The following is a 21,846-nucleotide window of genomic DNA, read 5'->3' on the forward strand; positions in this document are numbered from 1 at the left end:
GGCACAGACTTTTTCTATTCCGTCCTGCCCGGGCTGCAAAAAAAGACAAAACAAACTTTCACTTACCTCCATATGTTCTCCTGGAGCTCCGCAACAGCTGATCGGTCAGCCGGGCTGTTTACTTCCTACATTCCCCCGGAGCTCAGCAACAGCTGATCAGTCGGCCGGGATGTTTACTTCCTATTTCCCTTAGCCCGGTACATCACACGGCACTTCAGCCTATCACCGGCCAAAGCGGGACATCGCTGCTGACAGTGATAGGCTGAAGCGCCGTGTGACGTACCGGGCTAAAGGAAGTAGGAAGCAGACAGCCGGCTGACCGATCAGCTGTTGCGGAGCTCCGGGAGAACATATGGAGGTAAGTGAAAGTTTGTTTTGTCTTTTTTTGCAGCCCGGCAGGACGGAATAGAAAAAGTCTGCGCCGGACATCTCCTTTCATTGCTTATATCGGTCGATGTAATGAATATGTGTTCCATTGATCTATGAGAGCACCACTTTATTTGCATTAATAATTAAGTTACGCAGGCAATGAGGCCTGGTACAGCAGTACCAATCGGTCCACTAGACACCAGGGATTCACACCAAACTGCTTAAATGCAGTGATCAATAGCGAACACAGTTGAATGACCAGCATTAAAGTGATCACTGATGTCCGTCATTACAGGCTGGTGTCCGCTGCAGACGGTAGCCATTGCCCGCAGGGAGTGGCACAGGCCATGCTCCCAAGCACATGGTTTTTTTGTCACCTCTGTGCTTCCCCCTTTTAACAGCAGTTGGTTCCACCTGAGGCTACTACGGGATATGAGATGACTGAAATTTTGGTACTATACATCTTGGGGTCCTACCTATACACTAATCCTCCCCAGGAGTGTTGTGTGATAATCTTAAAATTTGTGGAGAAAATCGTACTATACGAATAACATTTGATTTACAACCAGATCCACCGCACACGAATTCAAGCGGAATTTATCTGCAATCAAAACACAGAATTCCGCCTAACCTAAGGTGGTATATAAAATGAGAGGTCTAAACCCAAGAACTTAAAGGGGTACTCCGCTGCTAGACATTTTATCCCCTATCCAAAGGATAAGGGATAAGATGTCTGATTGTAGGGGTCCTGCTGTTGGGGCCCACCGTGATCTCCCGCCGCACCTGACGTTCGAAACAAATGCTGGGTTCCTGCAGCAGTGGTCGTGACATCACACCACGCCTCCTCATGATGTCACGCCACGCCCCCTCCATTCATGTCTATGGGAGGGGTCGTGTCAACACGCCCCCTCCCATAGACATGAATGGAGGGTGCGTGGCCGTGACATCACGATCATGGCCTCTGGTTCCGAGCGTTCTGAATAAAGTGTTCAGAACGCTGGAGCACCAGAGTACCCCTTTGAATGTTCTTAAAAGCAAATCAATGTAAAAGGGAACCTGACCTCAAATTGTACAATTTATAACGTGTGGAAGGAGGAGACCCTCCTGCATATCTTGCGAGCTCTTAAGACTCAGATAGAGGCAGTGGGGGACATTTATCAAAACCTGTGCAGGGAAAAAAAGTTGACCAGTTGTCTATAGCAACCAGTAAGATTACTTCTTTAATTATGTGAAGAACAAAAGAAGCAATCTGATTGGTTTCTATGGGCAACTAGTCAGCTTTATTCTGCACAGGTTATAATTATACAATTTAACAAATAATATAATAATAGGTAACAATTCTCCCCCAAATGTACTAAATAAGTAAATAAAAACTTTTTCTACACTGGAGGCTCAATGTTTAGTAAATTATTTCAAATTTAGAAAAAAAAAAAGCTTTTTTTTTCCCCACAAAAACGCTATATGTATCACCTAAGATTTACCACTAACAAAGTCCGGTATGCCACAGGGGCCGACTTCTGAACAGTGTATCTGCCATTTTGGACATGTCCGTTCCCCGCACCCGCAGTCTTGCCTGTTGGCAGGTTTGAAGATCTACGGCTGAGCGCCCGGTTTTATTTCTGTAGAACAAAACAACTTTACTATGATCTTTGTCAAAATTACATTCTGTAGAAAATAACTCTTACAGGGGAAACTTTGCTTTGGCCTCCGCTGACCGCCTGGCTATAAGCTGCCAAGTGTATCCTTGAGGTGAGACCTGACTAATAGTATCTGTGTCCATAGACTGTGCACACAGTCCCTAAAGATGAATTACAGCCGGAAGAGCTGCCAAGACTATGAGAAAGCGTAGACACCCGTCCTTTGTGCTGCTGTAAATTCTTAGTTGCTCTTGCTGTATGCTTTTAGAATTTTGCATTATTTTTACTCAAACCTTTTGTGTTTTAAAATCCTAAAATCCCCCTCACCAACCCAAATCCAATTCACCTGATACAGGAATCCCCCAAATTTTTTGTGAATACATTTTTTACTGAGGTAAATTAAATGTTTAATATATATTGTCCGCATTGTTTGGGTTAATACTATTATATTATATTACTTTAAAAGCAGGTGTGATGTCCCAGTACGGGATAAAGTCATACAGTACTTAGGCCATCAGGTTGAGTCCCTCAGTGTTCTAGGGGCCCTCCTGCAGTGTCTCCCCCATAGTAATATATTATCTATAATGTTATATGTGTGTTATGTATAAAGGACCTTTAAGGACCTTCGAGTTAGTCACATGATTATGTGTTCACATGATGTGTTTGTTACCCAGAGAGCACAACTAACCAGGTGACCTGCAGCTTGACCTATGGGCTTCTGGCTCAGCCCCCTTTATAAGAGGGGCAGCCATTACAATCTCGCTCTTCTACCACACTTACTACTTCTACAAGCCACCTACAGTCACATGCTAGTAAGTCCAGTCTATGTCTGCTGTCACTACCTACAGTCCAGTCAAGTCCAACGTCAAGTAAATTTTAGTCTGCATGGCTGAACCAAAGTTTATCAAAGTCACTACAAGTCCCAGCAAGCTGCGAGGTCCTTCTGTGTTACTGGCCACCTCTCTGGGATCCTGGCCTATCTGTCAAAACTATTTCCATCTGTCTACCTCAGTAAAGCTACTGTTAACCCTTACCTGCTCTTGGACTATTATTGCCCTGCCTAACATTGGGATAGCGGTACTACCGTTCGGGTGGTTACCGGGAAAACCACGCCCTGGCGTCACAAACATTTAGGGGTTAATAACACCTTGCCACTGGACTACAACATCTGCCCCATACAATTCACCTTCGCACTCTGAGACACCCCGTGGCTCCGCCACACAAACATGGCCGCTTAGTAAAATAATTCTTGTAAAAATTGTGAGGTCATGTTCAGAATGGAGAAGTCAACGTATGGATACATAGCAAGCTTTGCAGTGGTAATTATCATTAAATTGTACCTGTCATTTCACAAAAAAAAATGCTTCTATATGTTACTCTCTAGGTCATGCATATGCTTTACATGTCTTTGTTATGTGTCTTGCTTCTGTATGTGTCTCACAAATCCCTTTCATCTGCTGCTTACTCATTCTGATATCCATTGCCCAGGAAGGGGAGTGTCGGAGGCGAGCACTAAGTCCGCCGTCACTCACCATGCATTCACTTCCTCCCAGAGTCTGCTGTACTGTGTCTTTTTATCCCATTACTGCAGGCTGCTCTGTAATTCCATCCTCTCTGTTTTCCTTCTGCTGTCTGATAGGACAGGAGTGAGCACAGAGGAGTGCTAGTCCCACCCTCACTTACTAAACTTTGTCCATGCCTGTGCTTCAGCTTGGACAAAGGTGATGCTGCAGCTGGACAGAACATGTTCTAAATGGTATGGGGACCCCTAGTGGTCTTTTTTTTTTTTCACCAGGATTTTTATAATAATTAGATACAATTTTTTTTATAAGGTATATTAGAAAAGTTAATGTTCTTCCAAGATGTACACGTTTTTGTTTATGACAGTGCCATTAAAAAAAAAAAAAACAACAACAACACTACCTAAACATATTAATATGAAGAACTGATCGTTTCCCAGCAGTAGCAACCAGTGCAGTACAGCTGGCAACATCCATGCCAAGGACAAGAAGAAGGCAAATGATGTGCGAATGTTGGAGCACAGACAGAAATAGCAGTGACATAGAGATCCATCTATGGCGGGTTCTCCAGAGGTATTTTTAATTATAAGCGCTCACGTTCTCTGCAGATTCTATACCAAAGTTATTAAAAAAAAAACAACTCCTTGTCACAGTGAATCAATGTCACCGAAATTTGGTGATTACATCAAGGAGATTATTTAGTTCAGTCATTTACTAGATAATAAGACTGCTCGGTATTACAGTGAGAGGAAATGCCGCATATGGCTTAGTGAGCTCATTTCGGAATTTCATGGCTTCTTCGACATTTCTCACCATGTTTAGTCCCAGAGATGCAAGTTAGGACGTAACTAGAATTCATAGGACCCCTCACTGATTGACTGCTGTGACACCCCCCCCCCCCCTTCCCCCAATCTCCTGCACAGCACTTCTGTGGGGGGTCAACACTGCCCCACTATGCATCTCTATTGGAGAGCCGGAGATACACATGTACATCACTCGTGGATGGGAATCAGTTTTTCAAAAACAGATTACCCCCTTTAACTCATCATAATACTCAGTGATAATATAAAAAATATGCAAAAATAAAAATAAAGGCAGGCAGATGTAAAAAATAAATATGTAAAATAAAAATAATTCATTTATTTACATAGCACCAACATATTCCTCAGCGCTGTACAAAGATTGTCGTCACTCCCTGTCCCCACTGGGGCTCACAAACAAACTCACCTATCAGTATGTTATGGAGTCTCACGGGATACCAGGAGTCCCCTGAGGACACTCAGGCAAAAACAGGGAGAACATACAAATTCCCTGCAGATGTTGGTGGGATTCGAGCCCAGGACCCCAGTGCTGTAAGACAACAGTGCTAACTACAGTGCTAATACAAATTAAAGGGGTACTGCAGCAGAAGCTAACTTATCCCTATCCACAGGATAGGGGATAAGTAGCTGATCGCAGGGGGTCTGACTGCTGGGACCTCCAGTGATCTCCAGAATGGGCCCCGGTTAGGAGCACATGCGGTAGACAGCACATGCTCCATTGATTTCTATGGGAGCTTTGAAAAGACCCGAGTCCGTCCAGCACTTGGCAATCATCGGCGCTACCATAGAAATTAATGGAGCGCATGCCGTCTTGTGGTAGAGGACACATGCTCCTCACTGAGAGAGACAAGGTCCTGACTGGGAGATTGCGCGGGGGGGGTCCCAGCGGTCAGACCCACCACGATCAGCTACACATACGTTCATTTCGGCGGCAGTACAATTATAATAATGAATAATAATAATATTATTAGTAATACAAATTATTATTAATAATACTGATACTAAATATTGTTAATAATAAATAATAAATATTATTATTATTATTGTTAATAAATGATAGTACTAGAGATGAGCGAACTTACAGTAAATTCGATTCATCACGAACTTCTCGGCTCGGCAGTTGATGATTTATCCTGCATAAATTAGTTCAGCTTTCAGGTGCTCCGGTGGGCTGGAAAAGGTGGATAAAGTCCTAGGAAAGATTCTCCTAGGACGGTATCCACCTTTTCCAGCCCACGGGAGCACCTGAAAGCTGAACTAATTTATGCAGGAGAAATCATCAACTGCTGAGCCGAGAAGTTTGTGACGAATCGAATTTACTGTAAGTTCGCTCATCTCTAGATAGTACTAATAAATATATTATTATTATTTTAATAATACCAATAATAAGATAAATATTACAAACTATTAATAATAATAATTATTATTATTAGTATTATTATTATTAATATTAATAATAATCATAACCATAATCATAATCACAACTACTAACAAAAATATTTTTATCATCATGATTAATAATAATAAATATATTATGCATTTGCATCAACTTCTAGTGAAAAGGCATCCAGATAAGAGAAACTTAAGGGGTACTCCGGTGAAAAACTTTTTTTTTTTTTTAAATCAACTGGTGCCAGAAAGTTAAACAGATTTGTAAATGACTTCTATTAAAAAAAATCTTAATCCTTCCTTTACTTATTAGCTGCTGAATACTACAGCGGAAATTCTTTTCTTTTTGAAACACAGAGCTCTCTGCTGACATCTCTGTTCATTTTAGGAACTGTTCAGAACAGCAAATGTTTGCTATGGGGATTTCCTTTTACTCTGGACAGTTCCTAAAAACATCTTGTAAACCTTATGTAACCAGGAAGCATTACATAGGTAATTGGACATCAGTGAAACAAACTATTTCCATGATCATGCAAAGAATCCGTCACTTCAATGTATTCAGGCAGTCAAGCCCAATGGTTATTCCCTGCTGCTTTATTCGGGACCGTTTTTTCCTAATAAGTGTCAAAAACCTGCTCAGTGTTCATTATTTACACATAATTAATCCAAACTTGCGAGCGGAGTTCCCTTCTGTAGGCGCAGACGCATCCTGGTGTTCTTTATACCTGGCTGGTAAGCAACGTTCCATGACCACAAATATGTTGCAGGTGTACAGTGTTAGTATAGATCAGTGGTCTCCAACCTGCGCACCTCCAGATGTTGCAAAACTACAACTCCCAGCATGCCCGGACAGCCAACGGCTGTCCGGGCATGCTGGGAGTTGTAGTTTTGCAACATCTGCAGGTCTGCAGGTTGGATACCACTGGTATAGATACTAGATAAAGGCAGCAAGTGGATAGTCCGTTCTAAAGGACAGTGTTTCCCAACCAGGGTGCCATCAGCTTTTGCAAAACTACAACTCCCAGCATGCCCGGACAGCCTTCGGCTTCATAGTTTTGTAACGGCCCTTGACACCTTGGTCTCCTTACACTTCTGTGTGGTCTGGAAAGTCATAGAGAATAAAAAATAAAAATAAAAAAGAAAGATCATAAGGGAATATTTGGGATATTTACAGATCCTCCCAAATAAACGAAAATGTATTTACTCCCACTGGTGGGCACAAAATTAAAGCAGCACTCTGGGATTTTTTTATTTTGTTTTATTTACAGAGTGCAACATAGGCTATGGTTAGAGAATAATATAGAGGTTCTTGTGCATGCCCTTTGTTTACCTGTTTTAGCTGATGTGGCAGGTATGGGGTTTAAGCCATACTGATGCAAATTTTTTACTAATGCAGCCTACGCTTCCCCGTGAATCCTCTTGCACTGCTGAGAGAGGGCGTTAAAGGTAGAACCCCAGCAAAAATGAACTTATCCCATTTCCGCAGCATAGAGGATAAAGGAGGTGATCATGGGGGGGGGGGGGGGGGGGGCAGGCTTTGATTTTTGCTACCCTTGGCAAACTGATTTTGCCGCAACTTGACAAGCCCCACCTTACTACTGGGGTGACACACTGTAACAAAACTCCTCCTCATGTAATCTCCTTACTACAGGGGTGACACACTGTAACAATCCTCCTCCTCATGTAATCACCTACTACTGGGGTGACACACTGTAACAAACTTCCTCCTCATGTAATCTTCTTACTACTGGGGTGACACAGTGTAACAAACCTCCAACTCATGTAATCTCCTTACTACTAGGGTGACACAGTGTAACAAACCTTCTCCTCATGTAATCTCCTTACTACTGGGGTGACACACTGTAACAAACCCCCTCCTTGTGTAATCTCCTTACTACAGGGGTGACACACTGTAACAAACCTCCTCCTCATGTAATCTCCTTACTACTAGGGTGACACACTGTAACAAACCCCCTCCTCATGTAATCTCCTTACTACTGGGGTGACACACTGTAACAAACCTCCTCCTCATGTAATCAGGGTTTCGCTAGATGGGCCGGTGCTTCAGATGCTGGCTAACTTTATTGCTGCGGGGAAAGTGGCGCCCCTGTCAAGAGTGCACTCTAGGCGGCTGCCTATTTTGCCTAAAGGTCGAGCCGGCCCTGGGGGGCGGCTGTCTGGGTGCGACCGATGGGACTCACCGTGATCTTTGGGACCTGGCACTCTCAGTGAGAAGCGTGTGTCATCTACTAGTAGACGGAACACCCTTCATTAATTTCTATGGGAAAGCCGATGATGTCCGAGTGCTGTACTTTTCAGCACTCACATTGAAATGAATAGAGCGCATGCTGTAGACAGCACACACTCTATTCATTTCAATGGGAGTACCAAAAAGACCCGAGTGCAACACTCAGGCATCATTGGCGCTCCCATAGAAATACCCTCTCCTCAAAGAGCCGGGTCCCGTTTCGGAGACCATTGGGGGGGGGCAGCGGTCGGACCTCTTGCGATCAGCTATGTATCCCCTATCTTATGGATAAGGGATAAGTAAATTTTTGCTGGAGTTCTCCTTTGAACGTGCACCTGGTTGGCTACTTAGGCTTCTAGTGCTGATTAGACTCATAAGTGGGTTGAGGTCAGTTCACACTATAAGCTATTTTGATGAGTTTTCTTATTCAAAAGGCTTTTATTTAGAGGAATATTGCCATGAGATGATTTGACCTATAATCACAATTAAGGTGTTTCAGGAGATTTGAAGTCTTCGGGCTGTGTTCACACAAGTTTTTACAGAATTTTGGCTGCTTATGCTGCTATTTTCCAAAACTTCTGAAAAAAATTATACATTTTACCCTGATTTGCACAATTTCAGTAAACTAACACATTTTTTGCTATGATTTTTGGGAAATAACAGCAAAAACCAAAGCAAAAAATGCAATGTGTAAACACAGTTTCAGAGTAGGTGTATATATACTATATATAGAGATGAGCAAACCAAAGCCATACAACATGAGTTTGGTCAGAACTTTGCTAAAAGTTTGGTTGGCTAGAATTCAAACTTCATCGGGTTCAGTTTGTCAGAACCTGGTAGAATATCATCCACATGGAAGAGAAGAATAAAGGATGACATGACATCCAGGAATGCCATAATGCCTTTCAAACAGCTCTCCTAGCCAATCAGAAAGCAGTATAGGGATGATGTCAGAGCCACTATAAAAGCCTATGCACATGGCTTCAACAGCCATTTTAGAGATAGCAGGTATTAGGTGAAGATCTCTGTGAGGGACATTAAGCAGTTATCAACACAGATAGAAATGGGACCACATACATTATACACACACACACACACACATATATATATATATATATTTATATTCATATTTATTAATAATTGCAGTAAAGCAGCAGAAAGCATTCTGCATCTGTTCTGGCAGTGCAAAATCTGATTTTATTAAAAGTTAAGTGTGACAGTAAAAAAGCTGCATAGAGAGTTATGTGTCACTTTTGTGCACTTTCTAGGACGCGTGTATAAAACATACACATTAAACAAAAACAAAAATGCAGTGTGAAACCTCCCTGAGGAGAGCCTAGTAATGCACACACTAAAGGCATCGCAGTACACATTTGCATTTCTAACACAAAATATATGCAAGAAAGCACCTTGTCAGTAACACAATATAGTGGCAGAATAAATCAGTCAATAAATACAGCAAGTTCCCCTACAGGGTCGAAGTGGAGGATGAATTCATCTATAAATCAAAAAGCTTCTACATACAACATCAATGAAGGAGATCATCAAAGAAGAGCGCACAATACCAATGCGCCACCAGGAACCAACCTCTCACTGCTGCCCATTGATCACTTGACAATATAAAGAGAAGCAGTAAAGCCGCTGTATCTTGGAGCAGCAGGTGTGTATACTACAGTAGTGACCATAATAAATGTTCCTGCGGAGCCTGACTGTGTCGAGGCCAGCAGCATGTTACACAGAGCACACGATCTTTAGTCTAAACACTGGCCAACAATTTCTAACATTTACACTGTGGCTATGACTGACAATACACAATATATAGCAGAAGTGTATGCAGGTAACTGTATGGTGACACGTGGAGTCCCCCCCGCGGCCACCATTTATTATAATACAAGCCTTCCATGCAGCGTGGGCTACTTTGAAATATTTGCATGCTGCTTTCAATGTTATGACAACAATGAGGAAAAATACCAGCATAAAGAAGCATGTGGCAGTTTTAGTAGTGTCAATAACAGTTATTTAACATCTAGATATTAAAGGGGTTATCCAATTTAGAAAAATTTACCCCTACCCAAAATATACGGGAAAAGTGTCAGATTGACAGGGACCCCCATGATCTCCTGCACTGCGCTCTGGCTCACCTCGTGCACTGAGCAGGGGTTGACACACACCCTCCATTCATCTCTATGGGGACACCTGAACCGCTGTACTCGTGTATCTCCAGCTCTTCCATAAAGACGTATAGATGAGGAAAGCCGGGGAGCAGGGCGATTCCACGGCCGGAATCGCAAAACTCCAACCTGCGGTTTGTATTTATTCAATCAGCGGCTGATTGAACGAGCGGACGCTTAACTTAAGTCATGCAAACCCGGAAACCCCGGACACCGAGAACAGAGTTCCAGGATTCCGGAGGCGGCGCGGAAGGTATGAGGGGGTTGGTTTTTATTGTCCCTCTCCCCAAGCAGATTTCACCGAAATACCCATTGAAGTTTATAATGCCCCATTCAGCTCACTATACTGTAATTTCTTGAACTTTTTATATGGAATTTTAACAAAAAATCTGTGAAGATCTGCTGTGCCTCAACGTGCTCTAGTGGGATCTTCACACTGGACTGCTGCAGATATTTTGTGTAGTACAGCAGCAGCAGTCTTCAAACGGTGGCCTTCCTACTGTTGCAATACTGTAACTCCAAGCATGCCTGGAAATTCAATGGCTGGTTGGGAAACACTGGCCAAGACAAAGAATACTGATTGGAGACCACTTTAGTAGAGTATTAGCAAGATAGATGAGTTTTGATTAACTAATGCCCTCCTCCCACCAGGTTGTGTCAGTAGCAACAGGCACTAGCTACACTATAAAAAGCTTTATTAATTGTGACAGCGAATATGTTGTATACTGTGCAACATGTGTTGCATGCAGAATGCAATACATAGGGTGCACGGGGCGAAAATTAAAAAGAAGGATTTATGAACATCTTGCCATTCGCCCTAATTTTTCCTCCCGATCAATGTCTGGTTTGACCAGGCATTTAGTGGAGCACCATGAAGGGAAAAGTAACACCATTTCCATCCAGGGAATTGAAAAAGTACCCCCCCAAACGGGGGGGTGATTGGTTACATGCCCTTCACACGAGAGAGGCTTTTTGGATCCTAAGGATGGAAACACGTGCTCCTATGGGTCTTAACTATAGAAATGACCTCATGTATTTTTACTAAATTAGTATTTTTTTCATTCAGCCTTATATGGTGTTTTCTGTATATCATTTAACCGTGGCTATGGTAGAACCTACTTACCCTCTGAGTTTTATTTTATGTTGCGATTCCTGTCCCCTATTGCAATATGTGCTTACCCACAGGTTCCCATGTGTCTGAATACTAAAATATTTATGAATTTATCATGTCTCCGAGACAGTCTCAACACATGTTTATATATATATTTTTTCTATTAGTGGTCTTGTGCGCATTGTATTTAAGCATCTAACTCGCCCAATCGATAAACATGTTTATTACAATATCATATTTTGCTATGGGTTAAACTCCCACGTATGTTATTATATTTATATGCGAGTTTGGACATATAGGTTGGAATTCACAATATGCGCTTTATATATTTACTTATTACCATATTCTGTTTTTAGTGTGCCCGGGGTTTTTTCTAATGCTGACTATGTTATGACAGTCTAACCACCCGGGTATACCCCACGAGCGGCCGCTGCACTATTATACTGCATTGTTTGCATACATTGGATGTTACCATACCTAGACTGATATGACATACAGGTCACTCATGGGTTAATCAGCCATCTTTTTCCACCTAGTCAGTTCTCACCTGGCCGCACCTTCCTTTCTCTCTGACTACCTTCCTTATGCCACGTCACATCCTGTTTGACGGAGGCGGGGAGTTTTTTCCACGGTGGGACCCGACCATATGCCAGTGGGTATTTAAACCCCCGTGTGACTAGGTAACAAACCCAATGACTAAGAGCAACTGCTCGAAACGCGTCGGCGTTTCACCCCCCTTTTGTTTTTAGCGACATGTCACTTGCCACCTTGTGGCGATTTTCCATGTTTTAATTAGTTGCCATTAAAGGTTAAGTTTTATTGGATACCTCAACCCAGGAGCTGGACCCCCTCCATTTGATTAACATACTGCAGATGAAATGCACACAGAAACAAACCTGAAATGTAGATTTAACAAAAATTTATGTTGGGAAAATGTTGCAGATTTTCCCCATGAGGCAGTCAAAAATCACAATAAATTTGCAGTGTTGGGATTTTGCTGTTGAAGTGCACTATGACATTTTCAGTTTTTACCCCCTGGGGTTATTGTTGTGTATTACCCTGCATTACATGAAATGTCCATTAGTGGACTGCACAAGCAACTGAGCAGTGACTAAATCTGGGGAAGGAGGAGCTTTGTGGACATATGCTCCTTCCCATCTTCGATTTTTCAGTTCCCTCCGAGCAAATAGATAGACATCCTGCAAAGGGTCTTGGTTCAAAGAGTGCTACAGGGGAATCTGCTAGCAGGTTGAACAAGATCCAGTGCTGGTAGGAGGAAAGCCTCTGTGACCAGTGAAAAAACTGGACTGACCTGATTTACAGCCTGTAGAAGGGCCTGAAACCCTTCTTCACTGTTCCACAACAGGGCACCCTGAACTCACATACAGATAAAAGACCCGGAGATCTGTCTGCAGACATATTAAGAATTTCAGCCTACTCTAAGTAACACTGTGAAGCAGGACATTGTATGGGCCCCATCTATTCCATGTGCACCAACTGAAGGTACCCAATATCCGCTAGGGTGAAGATAAAAGGTGGATTGCAGGTGTGCATGTGGATGAGACCTATATACACATTGCATTTGTCAAATTTTTTGCTATTCTATACCATACTGTTTGCATTAATCTCTCAGATGTTCCCTACGGGACTCCACATCCATACCCTTAATGTTAGCCTAGCATTTCCATTCAACCCTAATAGGGCACACACCTTCTATGGCTTCACTTTCATATAAACACACACAAAAACCCCACCAGATGTGTGAATTCATCAGCAATATGTGCACCATTGGACTGTTGTTTGTATTATAATTATCATAATAAATAATAATAGGTATACCCCTTTAATGGTTATATTGGATTTGGATTGTTATTTTCAGCCCTATTTTATAAGGAGACATCTAGTTCAGGTTTATTTAACAGAGCTTCTTCTGCACCTTGTTTTTCTTGCTCATTGCTTCTTTTATGGCCTAAAGGAAAGCGTGATTGTCCAAAATTCATCTTTCCTTTGCATACAGAACGATGACTCAGCTTGTATAATTTTAAGTGAGAAACGATAGGAAGTCGGCCTGAACAAATATTAAAATTAAATTCACACGTCTTCCAGATTAGTCAGTTACGCTCCTGTGCAAACATTAAGAGGGAATTTATGGCCAAGAAACTTTGAGAAGCGTGCATCACGTAAGCCCACGGAGGCTACAGAGGAGACCTCTTTCATGAGGTCAAGGAAATCAAATGAAATAAAAATTAGCTTTGAGCCATTATTTATTCCAATCTGCTCTGTAGCCCGAGAATAATAGGATTATTTACCTGTGTCATTTGTAAAGCCCCATAGCAGACAACAGCTAATCGAGGCGGCTGCTTCTGTAAGGCCATATAGGATTACTAATAAAGTGTCTCTATGAAAAATATAAAAGAAATTCTATCTCCATCAACACATTCGAAAGGTCAATCTCTGAGACAGATCAATACCGACAGAGGTCAGAAATAAAATACTGGAGGGCTTGACAAATCCCAGGCATAAGAATTTCGCGTTAAGGTTTTGGTCAGCCCTTTCCAATAAGTATTGACCATCTTGTAAAATAACCTGTGTTAGTTACCTCCACCTCAGTTCCTGTGCTGATCCTCTGTCGGCACTCAGTGGAGGTCAGGACCGCAGCAGCCAATCAGCGGCCTTGTCGGTGACACTTTGTGCTCAGCAGTCCGGAAAGGCACTGGAGCAGTCACATGACCCCAGAGCCCCGACAGAAGACATCCGACGCTGAGCACCGAAGGCAGAACAGGGGATCGGCATAGGGACAGAGGTGGAGTTAAAAAAAAGAGTTGTTTTTTTTTAAAGATTACAGAACACTTGAAATTGTGACACACAGGGGGGAAGATAAGGCGACAGTAATGACTAACACAGGGAGAGAGGAGGTACAGATATGTGATGTGTCTGCATCATCATGTAAGGTCCCAGACCACGGACTGTAGAGCTACACCCAACGCCCCTCCCCCCCTTGTGCTAGAGACCAGAAGATGATTTTTTTATCAGGGGCTGGATTACAAAGCACCGTTCTGGTGCACCAAGGGTCTGGGAACGCCACCAGTGCATCAAGAACTTCATTAGCATATTCAGATTTATCTATTTTTCTCCTGATCTGTGCATCAGAATTAAAAAATGTAAACGCATCACCAGCACTATTACCCGGTATAAACTAGTAAGTGCGGGTGGTGCTGCTGAAAGATCCCCTCCCTGCACTTGACCACTATACTACACTGTCTAGGTTGGCTTTAAATCTTTTATGTGACTATTGATAAGATTTACCTTTCTGCTGGGTAATGCGAGCCTCATCGTGCCCCCTTCTCCACCAATGATCAATGAAAAGCTATAGATACTCCACTCTCCTGCATTCGTAGGGCCCATTTTTTCCAGTATCAGAAAAATCTTGTGCCCTGGGCCAGCAGCTACTAGAGCAGTGCCCCGCTTTAATTTTTTTGACTTTAAAGCACTAACCCCAAATAAATGCCCCCCAAATAAATGCCCCTGCCAGCATTCCCTAGTTTATAGGATATGCAATTCAGAATTATATGAACAATGGAAACAGTGAAACCCTGCTTGGTGTCTAAGACTAATATATAATATATGAACTAATTCAACATCCAGTCATCTGATGACTAATAAATTATATACATTTTGCAATTCAATAGTTTAATTTTTTTTTATCCATTTGCCCAATATGGTTCCCTTCGATCCCTTTTAGTATTTAATAGCTTCTTACAGGGGAATAATTGACTGCTGACACCTCGGCTTTCCCTTTGTGATAAGATAAGTACTCGGAATTATAGATCTAAAAAGAAGGTAATAAACTTTAGACGCAGAATGCATTTCTTTTCGATATATAACAAAAAAAAGCCCTGTTAAAAGCTCCCTGTGCCCGTTCTATTTCTCTTTGTCTGCTGGAAATAGAGAATCTGTAACAATATACTTATTATAGGACATTAGCCTTGTCCTAGGATTCTGTTTAATCTCTGGTGTGATTCAGTAGTTTACTATCTTATAGCCCATCAATGGGAGTCATTCACTCCCCTGTGTAAGGCATTACGAGGCCTCATTAAAGGCGTATTACACAGCCCAACCCCTGCCCAATACCAGGGCAGATCTCCTAGATGGGCACCCATTCAATGAGCCTATTACATGGCTTGGTTATCGGGCTGGATCGTTCTGTGGCTCCATCTATAATTAATTGGACGCACATCAACTACACAGGACAATGTTTGGCCAATAAGGCCCCAATCACACTACAGGTATCAACCTGTAAAAAAAACTCTGTTATTTCTCCTCGCAAAAAGTCCTGAAAACGTCCGGCAAAAAATCCCATTCATGTCAATAGGATTTTTTGAACATCCTTTTGCATCAGGCATGTCCGTTTTTACTAATGTCAGTTATTTTTTCTCGGCACAAAAGACGGTGCATGCACTAATTTTTGGTCTGGCAAAAAAAATGGTGAAAAACCGGACGTTAAAATTTAACATTGAAGTCTATGGGAACCAGATGTTCAAAAAAAAAACAAAAAAAACATCCGATATTATCAGTTATTGTCAGGTTTTTTAACATCTGTTTTTTTGTACTAAGCATGCTCAGTACAGCTTAACAAAAAAGGTTAAAAACCTGATTTAAAAAAAACAGATGTGGGGGGCGTGGCTAGCACCGGACGCGAGCGGTTGCATGAAGCAGTAGCTCCCGCTCCAACGCCCGTGTACGCTATATTCCTGCCTCGATCCTGGCCCAAATTTCGGTCCGGACCCGCTCACGCGCCTCCGGGATGCCGGCTACACAGAACTCGACCTGAAATAAGGGCGGCGCGGCCGCGGACCGGCTGAAAGAATTTACCCGCGACCAGTCTCAAGATGGCGCCCGGGCCGCGCATTCATCCTCCAGGCCCCAGCCGGGACCTTCCCCGTCCAGCCCTGCTAATCCTGAGGTAGGAGATCGGACCCTGGAACCCACGCTGAGGGAGGTCTCATCGCAGCTTCTGGCTGCTATCACCTCCTGCCAGACTACGCTCACAGGCAAGCTGGAGGAGGTTAAAATAGATGTGGGGCTACTGAGACAGGACATGCAGGCCCTGAGGGAGAGAGTCACCCAGGCAGAGGGACAAATTTCCACCATTGAAGACACCCTGGCCCCTGTTCCTACCTCCTTATCTGATCTCACTTCCCAGCTGGAATTGAGTAGACAGAAGGCTGATGATCTAGAAAATAGACTGAGGAGGAATAATATACATATTATTGGGATGCCTGAGCGGGCGGAGTGCTCCTCTCCTGGGGCCTTTGTGGAGCAATGGCTTAAGGACTCCTTACCTGATGCCCCATTCTCTATTGCATTCACTGTGGAGAGGGTGCACCGTATCTCCACAAACCCCCCCCCCCCCTCTCCTGGGGCCCCTCCGCGGCCTATACTGGCCCATATTCTGAACTGTAATGATCGAGACCTGATACTGCGACTGGCGAGGAGGGCTCCTGACCTGGTTTGGGACAACGCTAAGGTTTCCATATTTCCTGAATTCTCTGCGGACCTACAGCGACGAAGAGCTACGTTTGTGGAGGTGAAGAGAAAGCTGCGAGACCGTGGCATCGCCTATTCTATGGCTTACCCGGCCATACTACGTGTGGTGGATGGTGATCGCACCGTGTTCTTCGTGGATCCGGGAGAAGCCGCTGATTGGGTGCGGAGCCGGCTTGGATCCCCCTCGCCACTGAAGTCTGCTGATGTTCCTGATCCGTTTGCTCTGCTGTGGACTCCTGATCCGGTGTTGCTGATGAGTACCCCTCCCTTCCTTTTCCCTTCCTTTTTCCTTTCCTTTTTCCTTCCTTTTTCCTTCCTTTTTTCTTCCCTTTTCCTTCATTTTTTTTTTCCTTTCTCTCCCCCCCCCCTCCTCTCCTGGGGGCTCCTCCTTCTATGGCTGAACATCCCTGTAAGCCTCTGTACGGCCCGGTTTGTTCCAGCGGGCGGGACTGAGTTGGGCTGAACCCATGTGGACTTGACACGGGCTCCCCCCGTAAGGCCAAGAGCCGTGATGGTACTATGTTCCCAACCTGATTGTCCGTATTGACGCTTCGGTTTTGTTTTTTGTTTCATTGTTTTCTGCTGCCTCAGACCTTGGGACTCTCCTTTTTCCATATATACTCGGGACGCTATGCTGATTCGTGGTCTTGACTGTGCTATATCATTGCTATCTGTTTTTGATCCTATGTATTCTCTGCCCTATTTTAGTTATGGCTGATTTACGCTTCATGTCTTGGAATGTCAGAGGGTTGGGTTCCGTTAAAAAGAAAGCACTGGTTTTCTCTCATATCTGTAGATATAACCCACATATTATTTGTCTCCAGGAGACACACATGGTTCCCGATAACTTGAGAGTGTTTAGTAGGCCATGGGTGCAGTGGGCTGGGCACTCCTGTCATTCCACTTATTCACGGGATGTCTCCTTATCGATTCATAGGTCCTTGCGGTGGGAGGTGGATTGCTTATGGGTAGACTCTCTTGGTCGTTATGTATTTGTACATGCTTATATTAATAATACCTCTTTTGTTATCCTAGGTGTATACAATCCACCCCCCCCCCCCCCCGGCCACACTGGAGGTGCTACATCTGGCGGTCACCTTTGCTGCGGGACTTCCTCATGCCCGGGTGTTATGCTTGTGTGATTTCAACCTCCCTCCAGACCCCGTGATGGACCGCTTTCATGTGTCACCACCACTGTCTCCGCCATTGACTCCCACTCCCTTGGCCTCTCTTCTAACTGAGGTAGGATGGCTGGATGTGTTTAGGTGTAAGAATCCTCGACTACTGCAATATTCCTGTTTTTCTATTGGTAGTAATTCCTTATCACGTATAGATTTAGCATGTTGTAACCCACTTTTCTATGCCATGGTCCTTCCTTATAATTAATCAGCCCTCAGGTACAGCCGGTCTAGTGTGGGAGACCCTTAAAGCATATCTCCGTGGCTGCCTTAAATCCACTATTTCCTACATTAAGAGGGAGTCGGCTATTCGAGAGACGGAGTTGGCTCGCACTTACCTGGAGGCCGCATATGTGGCTGACCCTACTGAGGCTAACAAGCATGCCTGGCTTACCACTGGTAGACAATAGATGCTTCATCTTAACGAAAAAATGAATCGCAAATTGTTTTTCTCCAAGCAGTTTTACTTTGAACACGGTAACCAGTCCAGTAAATTGTTAGCTCACCTGGTTAAACAGAACCAGGCTGCCCCCCCCCCCCCCCCCCCCGATTGTCAGAATAGCTTCAGACACTGGACAGGTCTTGGTAGATAGCACATTGATTGCTCAACGATTCTCTCAATTCTATTCTTTTTTGTATGCCTCCCAGGTCCGGTATTCCTCTGGAGACCTGGCCTCATATTTGAACTCTATCAGGTTCCCCGTGCTCTCTCCCGACTCCGTCTCTCTATTGGACTCTCCTATCTCGCTAGAGGAAATATCTGAGGCTATTGGCGATATGCAGAACGGAAAGGACACTGGCCCTGATGGCCTACCTGTGGAAGTGTACTCACGTTATGTTACCCTTTTGCAAGATCCCTTACGGGCTATGTATAACGATGCCTTTGATTCTGGCCACCTCCCTCCGTCCCTGTATGATGCTAATATAGTGGTTCTCCTAAAACCAGATAAGAATCCTCTTGAGTGCAGTTCCTATAGACCCATTTCCTTAGTTAATGTAGATTAAAAAATTCTCACGAAAATACTTGCTAATAGATTGAACAGAGTTGTCCTCTCCATCATTCATGGAGATCAAACAGGCTTTATGCCTGGCAAGTCCATCTCAGAGAACATACGGAGGGTCCAGGTACAAATTGGGAGGGCGTTGGATGAGGACTCGGCATTGGCCTCTCTTGAGGCTGCCAAGGCCTTCGACTCCGTAGAATGGGTGTACCTTCGGGAGGTTCTCCTCCATTTTGGCTTTGGCCGCCGCTTTATACAGTGGGTGTCGATTCTTTATTCTTCCCCGCAGACCCGAGATGTTGTGAATGGCATTGTCTCGGACCAGTTTGCCCTGGGAAGTGGAACTTGTCAGGGGTGTCCCCTGTCGCCGCTCCTTTTTGCGGTGGCGGTGGAACCCTTGGCCCTTCTCCTCCGTCAGGACCCCCTGTACTCCGGTATCATTATAGATGGGAGGGAGGACTGCCTGGGATTATATGCCGATGATATGGTTTTATTTATGTCCCGGCCCCGGGAGACGCTTCCCCGTGCCATTGATGTAATTGATCGTTTGGGGGATTTTTCAGGCTTACGCATAAATTGGATGAAGTCTGCCTACATGCCTCTCCAGCAGCGACCTGGCCCCTCTACGCTCTGTGGCCTGGCCGTTGTCTCCCATTTCAAGTACCTGAGTATAGATATACATAGAGACCCCCCTTAGATCTCCAGACTAATGTCCTGCCCCTCATTTCCTATGTCAAATCTAAATTTTGTGTATGGAGCACCCTCCCTTTAGCGGTCCCTGGTTAAGATGATTATCCTTCCTAAGCTCCTTTATATCCTTGAACACTCCTTCAATCCGGTCCCTGTGAGTTTTTTTTACATCCCTTGACTCCTTACTCCCGACCTTCATCTGGGGGACTGGTAGGTCTAAATTGAAACTCTCCACTCTGCAGCGCCCTAAGGATTTGGGGGGGGGGGAGGACTGCCCTAACTAATTTTCAGACATATTATGTAGCCGGCCAGCTGCGTTACCTCCGACATTGGGTTTCTCCTGATTCTCAGTCGCCTGCGGAGCTACACCTTGCCTCCTTTTTAGGGCTCACTTCTATGCGTGCCTTCTTAGAAGGTGCTCCCCCTAGGACACGTAGGCTCCTTCCTTTACACCGCCTAGCACTGCAGGTGTAGCGCCAGGCACAAGCACTTGCCTCCTTCACAGATATTAAGGATGACCTTCCCCTGTGGTATAACCCTCACTTCTCTCATTTGACGGACGCCCTAGACCCCCCTTTCTGGATTGCACATGGGGTGACACAGTTGGGTAACTTGTACCAGCTTGACATTCTAAAGACTTTTACACAGATCCAGACTGACTTTGGGGTCCCCCGTGGTGCATTCTACAGATATCTACAACTTCGGCATGCCCTGACTGCCCATCTCTGTGTACCCCCTCATTGGAATCCTTCGGTCCCAGGGTCCACAGGGTCTTGTTTCCATGCTCTACACTCATCTCACTAGGGCTAAACTTGCCATTGCTGCGGACAAGCCGGAGGCTTATTGGAAGGCATGCGTCCCTTCACTTACGGCGGAGGACTGGTCCGAGATGCTGTCCTCTCATCTATCAGTATCTCCGGCAGCCAACAATAAATTAATTCAACTCTACATTATTCCTAATTGTTATCTTACTCCGATTAGACTTCACAGATGGGATGCCTGCCACAGATGTTATTCCCCTAGAGCTGAATTTGGCATTTGATATGGCAATGTCCCTCCCTTCAGTCATTCTGGCATAGTATTGTAGATTTCCTATTGTCCTTCATCTCTATCCCGATAGCCTTGGACCCCCTGATTTGTCTATTTGGCTTACTCCCCGAAGAGTCATGGCAACACCACATGCAGATTTTTCTACGTGAGGTGTTGTTCCTGGCTAGGAAAGCGGTGGCCCTGCGATGGATGGGCCCGCGTCCTCCCTCACTCCCACAGTGGAAGAAATTAGTTAATAATGTACTCCCATATGAAAAACTAGTCTTTCAGCATAGGAAATGTCCTGATAAATTTCAGAAAGTTTGGGGTACCTGGTGTAGCTCCCCCCTCACTCGATATTCACCATCTGCATTTACATCATTGATGTACTCTGGGGCTTTCCCTCGAAATCATTCCCTCTAGGGCAACAGTAGATGATAGCTTCAGTCCCTCAACCATTTCTCTCATGAGTCTGGCCTATGACGTATAGCCCCGACTTCCTACTAAGCAGTTGTCTGGCAGCACTTTTAGTTTTAGTTATATTTATTGTTCTTAGGTTGGGATTCCCCTGATGATGAGAGTCTGCGTGGATGGTATTGTATGACCTTATGCTACAGTTTTAAGAATGTTTTCTGTACTTTTATACTGTCGTACATATTTCCATTCGGTGGAACTGTTGTAAATTCCTCTATTCAATCTTCAATAAAACGAGTTAAAAAAAAAAAACAGATGTAACTGGTAATAACGGACGAACAACATCAGGTTTTTAAGAAAAAAAAAAACATTAAAAATAACAGATGATGGCCATCTATTATCATCTGTTATTACCAGTTATTGCATCCAGTTTTTTGCATCCGTTATTGTAAAATAACGGCAGTAAAAAAGCAGGATGAAACCTGTAGCGTGAAAGGTGCCTAAGGGGGGATTTTTTTGCTGGTCAATACCTCTTCAGGGCCAGTAATGGCCCCATGTTTTCATGCCCTTAGTGGTCACCATCTAGTAAATTGGGGAAGTAGGCTCACATGTTACAATTCAGATGAAAGGCAAGATGGTAATAATCAATGAGACCAGGCATTTTTAACCTTTACAAGACCAGAAATTTTTATGTTTATTTTTTCCTCCTAGGGTTCTAAAA

The 21,846-nt window shown here is 44.0% G+C and overlaps 1 protein-coding gene across 2 annotated transcripts in view; it reads right to left on the reverse strand.

Moving 5' to 3' along the window:
- The window catches only part of SRCIN1 (SRC kinase signaling inhibitor 1), a 489,213-nt gene that overhangs the window by 337,374 nt on the left and 129,993 nt on the right, over positions 1 to 21,846 (reverse strand). The gene's annotated exons all lie outside the window — the stretch shown is intronic.

Source organism: Hyla sarda, chromosome 12, assembly GCF_029499605.1.
Source record: "Hyla sarda isolate aHylSar1 chromosome 12, aHylSar1.hap1, whole genome shotgun sequence".
Taxonomy (NCBI): domain Eukaryota; kingdom Metazoa; phylum Chordata; class Amphibia; order Anura; family Hylidae; genus Hyla; species Hyla sarda.